Below are 16,563 nucleotides of genomic sequence, written 5' to 3'. Positions count from 1 at the left end.
GCTACAACAAAACATGCTAACCTCTCACCATTACCAATAACAGAGGCTACAACAAAACATGCTAACCTCTCACCATTACCAATAACAGAGGCTACAACAAAACATGCTAACCTCTCACCATTACCAATTTCACAGAGGCTACAACAAAACATGCTAACCTCTCACCATTACCAATAACAGAGGCTACAACAAAACATGCTAACCTCTCACCATTACCAATAACAGAGGCTACAACAAAACATGCTAACCTCTCACCATTACCAATAAGAGGCTACAACAAAACATGCTAACCTCTCACCATTACCAATAACAGAGGATACAACAAAACATGCTAACTCCTCACCATTACCAACAACAGAGGCTACAACAAAACATGCTAACCTCTCACCATTACCAATAACAGAGGATACAACAAAACATGCTAACCTCTCACCATTACCAATGTATTTATTTATAAGCACCTCACATTGTGCTTACTCACTACATGGTAGATATTCCCTCAGCGAAGTATGGCAGTTCCATGCAGGTTTCCTCACCAAGTCCAAGGCAGCACAGCTACCCATGCAGACAGTACTCCTTAGTAACCGATATCCCCATGGCAACACGAACTCCTTAAGATTCCCAAGAAATTATCTCCCGGTGTCACACGATGCTAGGCTAACCTCTAGCTGGCTAATACCTCCACAACGAGACGGTAGCTTCAGTCTTTACTAAGTTTTAACTAAATTATAACAACTCTTTTATTAAATAAAACATGTATTTCCCTTCATGTCTTAGTAGCTATGGGTTTTGTTGTAGTTCTGTCGTCTTCTTTTATAATTTTTCTTCACCAACCGTCCTGAGGTAAAACGTCCATCCTTTCATCAACGTCTTTTTCCCTCCCGTTAACCAGGTCAACTCCCATTGGCCACAACTTAACAAGCGACCTTATTGGTCAAAACTTAAACTTCAAAGTAAAACAAACTATTCACTTATACATTAAATAAATATTTCTTCAAAAAGCATAATGCATTAACAACATTACAGTTTAGGAGCAATTCAATCATCTTTTAAATATAATACCAATTAATTATAACAAATAAACTCAATACTTGGTTCAAACAAGGGTATTACACAAACATACAGTCAATAATACAGTAGAAAAATAAGTCTATATACAATGTGAGCAAATTAAGTCAAATAAGGGAGGTAAAGGCAAAAAAAGGCCATGGTGGCAAAATAAATACAATATAGCAAGTAAAACACTGGAATGGTAGATATGCAGTGGAAGAAAGTGCAAAGTAGAAATAATGGGGTGCAAAGGAGCTAAATATATAAATACAGTAGGGGAAGAGGTAGTTCGGCTAAATTATAGATGGGCTATGTACAGGTGCAGTAATCTGTGAGCTGCTCTGACAGCTGGTGCTTAAAGCTAGTGAGGGAGATAAGTGTTTCCAGTTTTAGAGATTTTTGTAGTTCGTTCCAGTCATTGGCAGCAGAGAACTGGAAGAAGAGGCGGCCGAAGGAGGAATTGGCTTTGGGGGTGACCAGAGAGATATACCTGCTGGAGCGCGTGCTACAGGTGGGTGCTGCTATGGTGACCAGTGAGTGGAGATAAGGGGGGACTTTACCTAGCAGGGTCTTGTAGATGACCTGGAGCCAGTGGGTTTGGCGACGAGTATGAAGCGAGGGCCAGACAATGAGAGCGTACAGGTCGCAGTGGTGGGTAGTACAGTGGGGGAAAAAAGTATTTGATCCCCTGCTGATTTTGTACGTTTGCCCACTGACAAAGAAATGATCAGTCTATAATTTTAATGGTAGGTTTATTTGAACAGTGAGAGACAGAATAACAGCAAAAAAATCAAGAAAAACGCGTGTCAAAAATGTTAGACAATTATTCGCATTTTAATGAGGGAAATGAGTATTTGACCCCTCTGCAAAACATGACTTAGTACTTGGTGGCAAAACCCTTTCTTGTAGTTGGCCACCAGGTTTGCACACATCTCAGGAGGGATTTTGTCCCACTCCTCTTAGCAGATCTTCTCCAAGTCATTAAGGTTTCGAGGCTGACGTTTGGCAACTCGAACCTTCAGCTCCCTCCACAGATTTTCTATGGGATTAAGGTCTGGAGACTGGCTAGGCCACTCCAGGACCTTAATGTGCTTCTTCTTGAGCCACTCCTTTGTTGCCTTGGCCGTGTGTTTTGGGTCATTGTCATGCTTGAATACCCATCCACAACTCATTTTCAATGCCCTGGCTGAGGGAAGGAGGTTCTCACCCAAGACTTGACGGTACATGGCCCCGTCTATCGTCCCTTTGATGCAGTGAAGTTGTCCTGTCCCCTTAGCAGAAAAACACCCCCTTAGCATAATGTTTCCACCTCCATGTTTGACGGTGGAGATGGTGTTCTTGGGGTAATAGGCAGCAATCCTCCTCCTCCAAACACGGCGAGTTGAGTTGATGTCAAAGAGCTCCATTTTGGTCTCATCTGACCACAACATTTTCACCCAGTTGTCCTCTGAATCATTCAGATGTTCATTGGCAAAGTTCAGACGGGCATGTATATGTATTCTTGAGCAGGGGGACCTTGCTGGCGCTGCAGGATTTCAGTCCTTCACGGCGTAGTGTGTTACCAATTGTTTTCTTGGTGACTATGGTCCCAGCTGCCTTGAGATCATTGACAAGATCCTCCCGTGGAGTTCTGGGCTGATTCCTCACCGTTCTCATGATCATTGCAACTCCACGAGGTGAGATCTTGCATGGAGCCCCAGGCCGAGGGATATTGACAGTTCTTTTGTGTTTCTTCCATTTGCGAATAATCGCACCAAATGTTGTCACCTTCTCACCAAGCTGCTTGGCAATGGTCGTGTAGCCCATTCCAGCCTTGTGTAGGTCTACAATCTTGTCCCTGACATCCTTGGAGAGCTCTTTGGTCTTGGCCATGGTGGAGAGTTTGGAATCTGATTGATTGATTGCTTCTGTGGACAGGTGTCTTTTTTTACAGGTAACAAGTTGCGGTTAGGAGCACTCCCTTTAAGAGTGTGCTCCTAATCTCAGCTCGTTACCTGTATAAAAGACACCTGGGAGCCAGAAATCTTTCTGATTGAGAGGGGGTCAAATACTTATTTCCCTCATTAAAATGCAAATCAATTTATAACATTTCAGACATGAGTTTTTCTGGATGTTTTTGTTGTTATTCTGTCTCTCACTGTTCAAATAAACCATTAAAATTATAGACTGATCCTTTCTTTGTCAGTGGACAAACGTAGAAAATCAGCAGGGGATCAAATACTTTTTCCCCCACTGTATATGGGGCTTTGGTGACAAAACGGATGGCACTGTGATAGACTGCATCCAATTTATTGTGTAGGGTATTGGAGGCTATTTTGTAAATGACATCGCCGAAGTCGAGGATCGGTAGGATGGTCAGTTTTATAAGGGTATGTTTGGCCGCATGAGTGAAGGAGGCTATGTTGCGAAATAGGAAGCCAATTCTAGATTTAATTTTGGATTGGAGATGCTTATAGTGAGTCTGGAAGGAAAGTTTACAGTCTAACCAGACACCTAGGTATTTGTAGTTGTCCACATATTCTAAGTCAGAACCGTCCAGAGTAGTGATGCTGGACAGGCGGGCAGGTGCAGGCAGCGATCGGTTGAAGAGCATGCATTTAGTTTTACTTGTATTTAAGAGCAGTTGGAGGCCACGGAAGGAGAGTTGTATGGCATTGAAGCTCGTCTGGAGGTTAGTTAACACAGTGTCCAAAGAAGGGCCAGAAGTATACAGAATAACACCAATAACAGAGGGGGTCTAATCTTTGTGCCTCTGTAAATTTCTCATTCATCATCATTAATGATTCATTCATGATTATTCATAATCATGGTAGCATCCACATGAATGTAGAAGTGTTCAGAAACATCTTCTATTCTTACTGACAATACAAGCGAAGTGACTCCAAAATGACAGGACATTATTCACCATTCAGTTTCTATTCGGAAAAACATAATCCAAAATTACAACCAAAACAAACTGAAAATTAATTCAACAAGTTAGTAGAATCACAAGCTTGATGTAATCATTGCAGGCATGGAATATGGGACCAAATACTAAACTTATGACAACTTTAATACAATATAAGTGAATTTGTCCTTAATATGTACAACTTTTTCAAATAGGAGAACTAAATACATAAAGTGCTTTCCTTTCTTAACAGTAACACAGCTATGTATGAAAATACCCTCAAATAAAAGGTGACATTCTGTACTGTCACCTAATATGAAACATTCTATCTCAAATCCAAAATGCTGGAGCATAGCACCACATTTAAAACTATAAGCTTCACTGTCCAAACACATATGGTGTGGACTATGTGTGTCTGGTAAACAGTTATAACTTGTTGACCAACTACAGGAATACTGACCTCAGAGTCTCCAGTCTGCAGTGTGGATCCTCCAGTCCAGCAGAGAGCAGCTTCACTCCTGAATCCTTCAGGTCATTGTTACTCAGCTCCAGCTCTCTCAGGTGTGAGGGGTTTGACTCCAGAGCTGAGACCAGAGAAGCACAGCCTTTCTTTGTGACTCCACAGCCTGACAGTCTGCAACGAGATCATCATGACTTCACAAACACACCGTTAATTTAACACCAGTAGTATAGAAGGACAGCGGTAGATGCATTTGGTTCATATTCCCAAACAACATATAGATTCATCTTCCATCAATGCATTTATTCAATATGTTTTTCAATATACATATTATAATACATATTTTTCACTAAACATAATATTTCTTCCTGATGAATACTTCTTATATGTCATTTTATTTACTCACAGAGCAGCTCTGGAGGCTTTGACCACTGGCAGCAGCCTCAGAAGACCTTCCTCTGATCTGGAGAATTTCTTCAGGTCAAACACATCAAGCTCCTTTTCTGAAGTCAGCAACACAAAGACCAGAGCTGACCACTGTGCAGGTGACAGATTGGGTTCTGAGAGACTTCCTGATCTCAGGTAGCTTTGGATCTCCTCCACTAGAGAATGGTCATTCAGTTCATTCAGACAGTGGAACAGATTGATGCTCCTCTCTGGAGAGGGATTCTCCCTGATCTTCTCCTTGATGTACTTTACTGTTTTTTCATGGGTCTTTGAGCTACTTCTTGTCTTTGTCAGTAGACCTCGTAAGTGCTTCTGATTGGACTCCAGTGAGAGTCCCAGAAGGAAGCGGAGGAACAGGTCCAGGTTTCCCATCTCACTTTGTAAGGCTTTATCCACAGCACTCTTGTAGACAGTAACTTCAGACTTGTCTCTGTACAGCAGAGAAAAGATACTGGACGTTGTTTGCTGTTTGTCCATGAGATTCTCATTGTTGTTGATGAATGAGAGGAACACATACACAGCAGCCAGAAATTCCTGAATGCTCAGATGAACGAAGCAGTACACCTTGTCTTGGTACAGAACACATTCCTCTTTAAAGATCTGTGTGCACAATCCTGAGTACACAGAGGCTTCATTGACATCAATGCCAGCCTCTTTCAGGTCTTTTTCATAGAAAATCAGATTGCCCTTCACTAGCTGTTGAAAAGCCAGTTTTCCCAGTGACAGAATGGGCTCTTTATTCCAGTGTGGACCTGTCTCTTCTTTCCCAAGATACTTTTCATTCTTGTGTTTGGTATGAAACACCACAAGGTGTGTGTACATCTCAGTCAGAGTCTTGGGCATCTCTTCTGTCTTATGTTTCAGCATGTGTTCGAGGACTGTTGCAGAAATCCAACAGAAGACTGGAATGTGGCACATGATGTGGAGGCTCCTTGATGTCTTTATGTGTGAGATGATTCTGCTGGCCAGGTCCTCATCACTGAATCTCTTTCTGAAGTACTCCTCCTTCTGTGGGTCATTGAACCCTCGTACCTCTGTCACCTGGTCAACACACCCTGAAGGGATCCTATTGGCTGCTGCAGGTCGGGTAGTTATCCAGAGGAGAGCAGAGGGAAGCAGATTTCCCTTGATGAGATTTGTCAGCAGAACATCCACTGAGGTTGACTCTGTGACGTCACAACAGATCTTGTTCTTCTGGAAGTCTAGGGGCAGTCGGCACTCATCCAGACCATCAAAGATGAACAGAACTTTGTACTTGTTGTAGTTGGAAATTCTTGATTGTTTGGTTTCCATTGAGAAGTGATTGAGGAGTTCAATGAAAGTGTGTTTGTCCCCTTTCATCAAATTCAGCTCCCGAAAAGGGAATGAAAATACAAATTGAACATCCTGATTTGCTTTGCCTTCAGCCCAGTCCAGAATGAACTTCTGCACAGAGACTGTTTTTCCAATGCCAGCGACTCCCTTTGTCAGCACAGTTCTGATGAGTTTGTCTTGTCCAGTTAAGGGTTTGAAGATGTCGTTACATTTGACTGCAGTCTCTGGTCTTGCTTGTTTCCTGGTTGTTGTCTCAATCTGTCTCAGCTCATGTTCATTATTGACCTGTCCTGTTCCACCCTCTGTGATGTAGAGCTCTGTGTAGATCTTATTGAGAAGTGTTGGGTTTCCTTGTTTAGCGATCCCCTCAAATACACATTGAAACTTCTTCTTTAGATTAGATTTGAGTTCACGTTGGCAAATCACAGCAAGCTCATCTGAATGAAGAAATAACACAGAGGATATTAATATTACGTCTGTTTTAATGCCTACAGTATTGTAGGACTGTTATAAAATTTTAAATTATAATCATTTATTCTCTTAACTGACTGTATAAATGTGTAAATGTTTTCATAATGCATTACAGACTGGTGTGACTGATTATATTATTATTGGTATTATTGATGGTATTATTAATGTTGTCTCTCTCTCTCTCTGTCTAAATTAATCAACACAACACATCCCTGCTGCTACTTGATGTAGTCACTAGGTGTTGTGTTAAGGATGCTGCAATATCATTGAGTTACATAGCTACTTTAGCTGTACTTTAGCTACAGCTTTTAAATGTTATAAAACAGCATTCAACATGAGGCAGACAGATCTTACATTTCTCCAGTGTGTCAGCAAGCTCCTTCTGGTTCATTTTCCTCAGGACGTGCAGTGTGATCTTCAGAGCCCCCTCTCTGGCACTGCTCTCCTGCTTCTCATCTTCAGCATCCACCACTTCCTCATCCTGCTTCTGACTCTCAAATCCTTCTGGGAGTTCAGGACCAAGAATCCTCTTGAACATCTTCAGCTCGTTCTTCACAAATGTCATAATTTTCTCTTCAAGCAACTGAAATAAATCAAGTAAATAAGTTAAGCAAGAGAATAAATGCTTTCTCATTAACACATTAATGAATGATTGACACATCAACTTTACTTGAGGTAAACTAAAACAAATGTACATAACAGGTTCACATACACTGAATATAGAGTCCAGGTCTGTTTGATGACTCTGGGAAGACTGACCACTGAGAATCTCTGACTCTGATCTCTCCTGTTGGTTTCTGTGGACAAAACATGAGATTACATCTCCTCATCCAGGGAGTACACACACACACACACACACACACACACACACACACACACACACACACACACACACACACACACACACACACACACCACACACACACACACACACACACACACACACACACACGTGGAGGAAACGTTGTGTTTGTTTAATGTTGTTTTAGGACTATATAAATGGATAAAAGGATTAGCCTATGGATTATGAAAACAACAAAAAGATATGGGAAAATGGGAGAGGAGAAATGACTCGAGACAGTGTTGTTTAATTCACTGACCATGACCCATGAGATCTTCTTACCTTTGTTCAGTAGAAAAGTCTCCCTCTCTAAACTCTATAGGTTGAATCATAGACAGGTCACTCTTCATGGACACACAGCTGGGTACAGGGGAGGCTGGTCTCTCCTGCTTGATTGGACTTCAACACAACAGAGACAAACATTACATCTCTCATCTACTCTGATCTCAGATGGGGAAACATAAGATGAGTTTCATTACAAAATTCTAGATATCACTTTCAGAAACATTCATATGTTAACTTTTATTGTTTAAAGAAATTATAAATGAGATAGGTGTTTTTTAACTCCCTAATCATGGCATGCAATTTTTCAATGACAGACATGTATATGTTTATAATGTATCATTTGATGTTTTCATTTCAGAGTCAAATGTTTTTATTTTCAAAATGCTTTACGTATATCTGCCTCACTCTCAGAGAAATCAGTAGTACTGCTAGGTTTAATACAGTAATAATATATATCTGCCTCACTCTCAGAGAAATCAATAGTATTGCTAGGTTTAACACAGTAATAATATATATCTGCCTCTCAGAGAAATCAGTAGTACTGTTAGGTTTAATACAGTAATAATATATATCTGCCTCTCAGAGAAATCAGTAGTACTGCTAGGTTTAACACAGTAATAATATATATCTGCCTCTCAGAGAAATCAGTAGTACTGCTAGGTTTAACACAGTAATATTATATATCTGCCTCTCAGAGAAATCAGTAGTACTGCTAGGTTTAATACAGTAATAATATATATCTGCCTCACTCTCAGAGAAATCAGTAGTACTGCTAGGTTTTACACAGTATTAATATATATCTGCCTCTCAGAGAAATCAGTAGTACTGCTAGGTTTAACACAGTAATAATATATATCTGTCTCATTATCAGAGAAATCAGTAGTACTGCTAGGTTTTACACAATAATAGTATATTTCTGTCTCACTCTCAGAGATCAGGCTATACGGAGTACCAGTACTGAGTCAATATGCAGGGGTACCAGGTAGTTGAGGTAATAATGAGACTATAAGGAGTACCAGTACTGAGTCAATGTGCAGGGGTACCAGGTAGTTTAGGTAATTGAGGTAATATGTACATGTAGGTAGGGGTAAAAGTGACTAGGCAATCAGGATAGAGATTATATCTCTTCATCCAGGGAGTGCGCAAACACACACACACACACACACACACACACACACACACACACACACACACACACACACACACACACACACACACACACACACACACACACACACACACACACACACACACACACACACACACACACAGGGAGGGAACGTTGTGTTTGTTTAATATTGTTTTAGGACTATGAAAATGGACAAAAGTATTAGCCTATGGATTATGAAAACAACAAAAAGAAATGGGAAAATGGGAGAGGAGAAATGACTAGAGACAGTGTTGTTTAACTCACTGACCATGACCCATGAGTTCTTCTTACCTTTGTTCAGTAGAAAAGTCTCCCTCTCTAAACTCTATAGGTTGAATCATAGACAGGTCACTCTTCATGGACACACAGCTGGGTACAGGGGAGGCTGGTCTCTCCTGCTTGATTGGTCTTCAACACAACAGATACAAACATTACATCTCTCATCTACTCTGAGCTCAGATGGGGAAACATAAGAAGAGTTTCATTACAAAACGCTATATATCACTTTCAGAAACGTTCATGAATTAGCTTTTAGGGTAGGGGGCAGAATTTTGAAGTTTCGATGACAAACGTGCCCAAAGTAAACTGCCTGTTACTCAGGTCCAGAAGCTAGGATATGCATATGCATGGTAGTATTGGATAGAAAACACTCTGACATTTCTAAAACTGTTTAACTTCTATGGGCTACGTGGGACGCTAGCGCAAAAATCTAATAATTTCAATTTCTCAAATATATGACTATTTTACACCATTTTAAAGATACACTTCTCCTTGATGTAACCACATTGTCTGATTTCAAAAAGGCTTTACAGCGAAAGCAAAAGATTAGATTATGTTAGGAGAGTACATAGACAAAAATAATCACACAGCCATTTTCCAAGCGAAGACATGTGTCAATAAAACCCAAAACACAGCTAAATGAAGCACTAACCTTTGACGATCTTCATCAGATGACACTCCTAGGACATTATGGTACACAATACATGTATGTTTTGTTCGATAAAGTTCATATTTATATCCAAAAACAGCATTTTACATTGGCACGTGATGTTCAGAAAATGTACTCCCACCAAAACTTCCGGTGAATGTGCACATCAATTTACAAAAATACTCATCATAAACGTTGACAAAATATATAACAATTATTTAACTTCTTGGGGCTAGGGGGAAGTATTTTCACGGCCGGATGAAAAACGTACCCAATTTAAACTGGTTACTACTCTTGCCCAGGAAATAGAATATGCATATTATTAGTAGATTTGGATAGAAAACACTCTGAAGTTTCTAAAACTGTTTGAATGGTGTCTGTGAGTATAACAGAACTCATATGGCAGGCAAAAACCTGAGAACATTTCAACCAGGAAGTGTAAGTTCTGAGAATTGTAGTTCTTATTTCTAGTCCCATTTCGAAACTACAGTATCTGTGGTTCAGGACGTGCACTCTGCCTTCTCGAGGGGCATGTTGAGGTAATTTTCTAACCACGAGGGTTGTACGATGTCATTTATTGGCAGGATGGAAGATGCAGTCTTGTCTTTTCTATTCCGAGGTTGTTTACTCACAATATCAGATATTTAAAATGATTTTTTATAATGCATCCTAATCTCAATGCTAAGGTTGAGGTTCTGACTAGTGATTATTTACCCGGGGTTCAATACCTGCTATAGTCACTGTTTATTTGCTCTCCCAAAAGCAACACAGCCCAAATACGAGATATATAGCTACCTAAAGTAATGAGTGACCATTTTAGAAAATCATGGGACATATAGTTTGGGGTTGCATGCTATTTTATGTCAATCATATTGCTGCTTGTAGCCTATAACTGATGCTTCGTGGTCTTATGCTGCCATCTATGGGAAATATTTAGCATTTAAAAGTTATTAATTCACATAAAGACGTAGGTGAGGCAGCTGAGAAATAAAGTGTATTTTTCTTGTAAATTCATTAAATCAGTCTCAAACCTGCCTCACCTATCCCACACCAATTGCTTGCTTGCGCGCCAGGAGGCTAGTTCCTTTTGGCCATTTATGCAAGTATATGGCGAAGCGCGTTACGCATATCTGTGAGTTATAAAAGTTATGAAAACGAAGTGTTTTGCAAATTTTGAACTTACAATATGGCTACTAATACTGGAGAGCTAAATCAATGTCCAAGTATAGAGATTTTTGACGATAATCTTGCATACATTTTTTTGACAACAGCTAAAGGAGAGGACGCTAACGTTACCTGCTAACGTTACATTAGACTGGTAAGTGAAATACAAGTCTTCAGATTTATATTCTTTTATATTGTAAATCCGAAAGCCACAACATGTCAAAGTCAACATACAATATACATTGGCACCCGACTGGCACAGTTGTCTAACACACTGCCAGTACCTGGTTCGAATCCGTCCGTGATTTGGAGTCCCATAGGGAGGCGCACAATTGGCCCAGCGTCATCCGGGTTTGGCCGGGGTAGGCGTCATTGTAAATAAGAATTTGTACTGACTTGCCTAGTTAATACGTGTCACATATTAGTTTGCAAACAATGTAAAACAAATAATAATAAAGCTGCATACAAACATGCTTTTTTTGTTGTCTTGAGTTAGGCAGCTCCTAAATGCAGGTGTTTCAGCCTAGCTCAGTGCTTTCTGTGGTGGTGGGGCAGCCAGAGGAAAATACTGAGCGTAGGGGTTGGTAATGTTCTGTAGTTGCGCCTTGATTGGCTCAGTGTTCTGTCACTCATGGAGACACTACGTCACCGCAAAATCTACAGGGAGAGCTCAAAAATTCAAGCCCATTGGGTGCTGCCATAGAGTTACATTAGAAGTGCCCATCCAAAAGGCTCAAGGTCATTGGCCACAGATACAATTGTCAAATCACGTTATATCTACCATGGCTTTGATTGGACTGGTCCAATTCTGTGTTTAACCTGTCAAGGTATAGGGGGCAGTATTTTCGATTTCAGATGAAAAATGTGCCCAAATAAAACTGCCTGCTACTAGGGCTCAGAAGGTAGGATATGCATATTATTAGTATATTTGGATAGAAAACACTCTGAAGTTTCTAAAACTGTTTGAATGATGTCTGTGAGTATAACAGAAATCATATGGCAGGCAAAAACCTGAGAAAAATACAACCAGGAAGTGGGAAATCTGATGCATGTAGTCTTTTCAAGTCATTGCCTATCTAACACACAGTGACTTAGGGTTAATTTTGCACTTCCTAAGGCTTCCACTAGATATCAACAGTCTTTAGAACCTAGTTTCAGGCTTTTGCGGTGAACACAGAGCGAACAAGAGGACCTGGAATTAGGTGACTCAGAAAATGACATGGGTTTTGTGACGCACATTCACGTGATGAGGTAGCTGTGTTCCATAACGTTTTTCAAGACATTGGAATCGTCCGGTTGGAATATTATTGAAGTTCTAAGTTAAAAAGACCCTAAAGATTGATGCTATACAACGTTTGACATGTTTCAACGAACGTAAATAGAACTTTTTTGTACTTTTTGTCGTGACATTTTGGCCGCGCTTTCTACATTTGGAGTAGCTTACTGAACGCGCAAACAACGAGGTATTTGGACATAAATTATGGACTTTATCGAACAAAACAACATTTATTGTGGACCTGGGAACCTGGAAGTGCCTTCTGATGAAGTATAATATACTGTCCCCTTCATATGTATTTGGACAGTGAAGCTAACATTTTTTAAATTATACTCCATTTTGGATTTGAGATCAAATTTAAGTGAATATTTAAGTGAATATTTCGAATGCGATTTTAGATGACTCCAAAATGGCGGGTACCTGTATTGCTTGATGTCTTTTTCTGAGCGCTGTACTCAGATTATTGCAAAGTGTGCTTTCCCCATGAAGCTTTTTTGAAATCTGTCACAGCGGTTGCATTAAGGAGATGTTCATCTATAATTCCTTGAATAACAGTTTAATATTTTATCAACGTTTATGATGAGTATTTTTGTAAATTGTTGTGCTGATCCACCGGCAGTATTGGAGGCAAAATATTTTCTGAACATCACGCGCCAATGTAAAATGCTGTTTTTGGATATAAATATGAACTTTATCGAACAAAACATACATGTATTGTCTAACATTGAGTCCTAGGAGTGTCATCTGATGAAGATCATCAAAGGTTAGTGCATAATTCTAGCTGAATTTATGATTTTTGTGACCCCTCTCCTGCTTGGAAAATGGCTGTGTGGTTTTTCTTGTGTTTTCACTGTCCTAAAATAATCTAACTTTATGCTTATGCTGTAAAGCCTTTTTGAAATGGGACAACGTGGTTACATTAAGGAGAAGTGTATCTTTAAAAGGGTGTAAAATAGTCATATGTTTGAGAACCTTGAATTAGGACATTTTGTTGTTTTGAATTTGGCGCCCTGACATTTCACAGGCTGTTGAATAGTGTGAACCGTGGGTGGGATGGTAGCGTCCCAGGCAGCCCTGAGAAGTTAACCTCTGGGCGGGCTCCGTCCCGTATGCGGGACGGACATCCAGCGAAAAATCCTATCGCCATTAGCATAACAAAATGTACTATATATTTTTTTCAAATATAGGACTAGGTTATATCGTTTTATAGATACACCTCTCCTGAATCGAACCACGTTGTCTGATTTCAAAAAGGCTTTACAGCAAAAGCAAAACATTAGATTATGTTAGAGGAGTATATCGTAAAAGTAGCCACATAGCATTTTCCGACCAACCACATGCATCACAAATAACCAAAAAACAGCTAAATGCAGCACTAACCTTTGACAATCTTAATCAGATGACACTCCTAGGACATCATGTTACACAATACATGCATTCTTTTGTTCGATAAAGTTCATATTTATATATAAAAACAGCATTTTACATCGGCGCGTGACGTTGACTAACAATTTTCCCTCAAATGCATCCGGTGAACAGCGCTACAATTTACTAAATTACTATTCGAAAACATTTTTAAAATGTAATATTGTCATTCTAGGATTTATAGATGAATATCTCTTGAAAGCACCTGTAATGCCAGATTTAAAAATAACTTTACTGGGTAATCACACTTTGCGATAAAAGGGGATGCGATACTCAGAAAAATAGGCTACCGTTACAGGTCAGCGCCATCTTGGAACAATCGCATATCAAATCTACTCTTGTATACCATTGTCAATAATCCCTTACCTTTGATTATCTTCATCAGAAAGCACTTCCAGGAATCCCAGGTCCACAACAAATGTATTTTCGTTTGAAAAAGTTAATCCTTTACGTCCCAATAGCTTGTTCTTGTTAGCGCGTTCTGAAGGCTGCTCCAAAAGTTCCGTCGGCCACGCGGGACTCCTCTTTCAATAAAATGCTATTTTTTTTTATTTAGGTTTGTTCAAACATGTCAAACGTTGTATAACATAAATCTTTAGGGCCTTTTTCAACCAGAGCTCCAATAAGATTCAAGAGGGACGATTGCATTGTCTTTCTAAACGTTTCGAAAGGGGAGGGTAGCCAGGGGCGCCGGCGTCATAATGGTGACGGCCCTCCTCATGTGACCACTTTCCACAGCCTCTCATTCTGTCAGTTTTCACAGTAGGAGACTCAAACCACTTTGTAAAGACTGGGGACATCTAGTGGAAGCAATAGGAAGTGCTCAATGAACCATTGCTCACGGTGTGATTTATAGGCAAAGTGATGAAGTTGAGTCCGCAATTCAGAATTCCACATCCTGTTACGATCGGTCTTGGGGTTTTGACTGCCATATGAGTTCTGTTATACTCACAGACACCAATCAAACAGTTTTAGAAACTTTAGGGTGTTTTCTATCCACAAGTATTAATTATATGCATATCCTAGCTTCTGAGTTTGAGTAGGAGGCTGTTTAAAATGGGCACATTTTTTTTTCAAAAATCGCTGTAGCGCCCCCTATCCTAGGCGACCGTCAAGAGGTTAATTAAGGGTCTCTTTTCCAAACTTAAAAGGATAAACATTCACATGCAACACCAAGGGACAGAAAATGTTGAATACATTGGCCATGCTGTGAATCCAGCATGACTTCTGCAACGTTCAAAACAACTGGAACCTGGGAAATATCAGACTTCAGTGAGTTCAGGACAACTAGAAACTCTGAAAAAAACGAGCTCCGACTGAGAAAATACGGTTTGAACGGTCATCCAACTCGAAATTCCAAGTGGGGATCTCGGCCTCTTTCTAGAGCTCCAACCTGAAGATCACTGACGTCATCATTAGAACTTCACATTTCCCAGTTGTCTTGAAAGCACCATAAATCCAGAGAATGACATACTTTGATGACAAATATTGCCCACAAGGACCGCCGCGCCACCCCACCCTATACGAAACACATCCCTTATTTTAAGTGTTTCTATAATTCCCTATGGGAAAACTGTACGGTAGAAACATGTTTGGATTTTGACAGCAATGCTAAGAAGTTACAGATAAATTCAAAATGAGAGGCTAAAAGGACAGAACTCTTGATGCAGCAATGATGAAAATATCTAAACAACCAACAGAGGAATTGCTAAAAACTCAACCAAAGAAGAAAAACAACCGTCTTTTGCACCAAGTACACCAAGTATTCTGATAGATAGCAATACTGGAAAAGCACTGGAATATTCTACAATCAGACAAAAATAAACACACACCTCTTCAAGGAACCTCCACTGGTGGTCTATAAGGAACCCCCACTGGTGGTCTATAAGGAACCCCCACTGGTGGTCTATAAGGAACCCCCACTAGTGGTCTATAAGGAACCCCACTGGTGGTCTATAAGGAACCCCCACTGGTGGTCTATAAGGAACCCCACTGGTGGTCTATAAGGAACCCCCACTGGTGGTCTATAAGCGTGGTCACAATATTGTAGATAGTTTGGTGAGATCTGACCTGCCCCCTGAGCCCATTCAGACACTCTTGACACCCATCCCAAATGGGAACTACAAACGTTGCTCATGAGCACAGTGCAACAGCACTATAAAAACATCCATCTTCAGACATCAACATACAGGTAGAAAAATCCCTGTTAGAGGGATCATCTCATGCAAGACCAAGGGAGTAATCCATCTCATCACCTGTTCATGTGGGAAAGCCTACGTAGGACAAACGAAAAGACAATTAAAACAACGCATAGCTGAACACCGCAGCTCAATCAGGTGTAAGAACATTGACTGTCCAATAGCAGCTCACTTTGTTGAAGCTGACCATCCAATCTCCTCCCTCAAATACACAGGCATTGAGCATGTTGCTCTACCAAGGAGAGGAGGTAACATGGAGATCCTACTACTACAAAGGGAGGCTTACTGGATATCCTGTCTAAAAACATGGACCCCTAGTGGTCTGAATATTGACTTTGATCTCAGGCCCTTATGAACAGTTCACTGTTTTAAATGGATATATTCTTTCTACAGCTTATCAGAGTACATCCAATATGTTCCCCTGTTGATGATGCTCATTATGCATTATGGTTGAACCAGATTGTTTCCTATTGAAATAGGAAACAATTAAATATGTGAAATTGAATAAAACAATAATGTATGTTGACGCTAATGTTATGTACAATTATCAGTTATGTTTCTATATGATAACAATAGCCTGATATATTCAATATGCCAGAAACTATAGTTTTTTTAACAGTTTCACTCAATTCATTCTAATTAACTTAATAATTATGACACACCCCTC

The 16,563-nt window shown here is 40.0% G+C and overlaps 1 long non-coding RNA gene across 1 annotated transcript in view; it reads right to left on the bottom strand.

Moving 5' to 3' along the window:
* Positions 1 to 9,002: 9,002 nt before the first annotated feature.
* Positions 9,003 to 16,563, bottom strand: part of LOC145867206 (uncharacterized) — a 15,759-nt gene continuing 8,198 nt past the window's right edge. The window contains exon 4 of the long non-coding RNA XR_014383256.1: positions 9,003 to 9,313. This is a non-coding gene — a long non-coding RNA (uncharacterized LOC145867206). The remainder of the gene's footprint in view (positions 9,314 to 16,563) is intronic.

This window comes from Salmo salar, unplaced genomic scaffold (assembly GCF_965601325.2).
Source record: "Salmo salar unplaced genomic scaffold, fSalSal1 ptg000221l, whole genome shotgun sequence".
In the NCBI taxonomy this organism is placed as follows: Eukaryota; Metazoa; Chordata; class Actinopteri; order Salmoniformes; family Salmonidae; genus Salmo; species Salmo salar.
The sequence above is the reverse complement of the archived record's forward strand: the minus strand, read 5'-3'. Positions and strand labels throughout refer to the sequence as shown.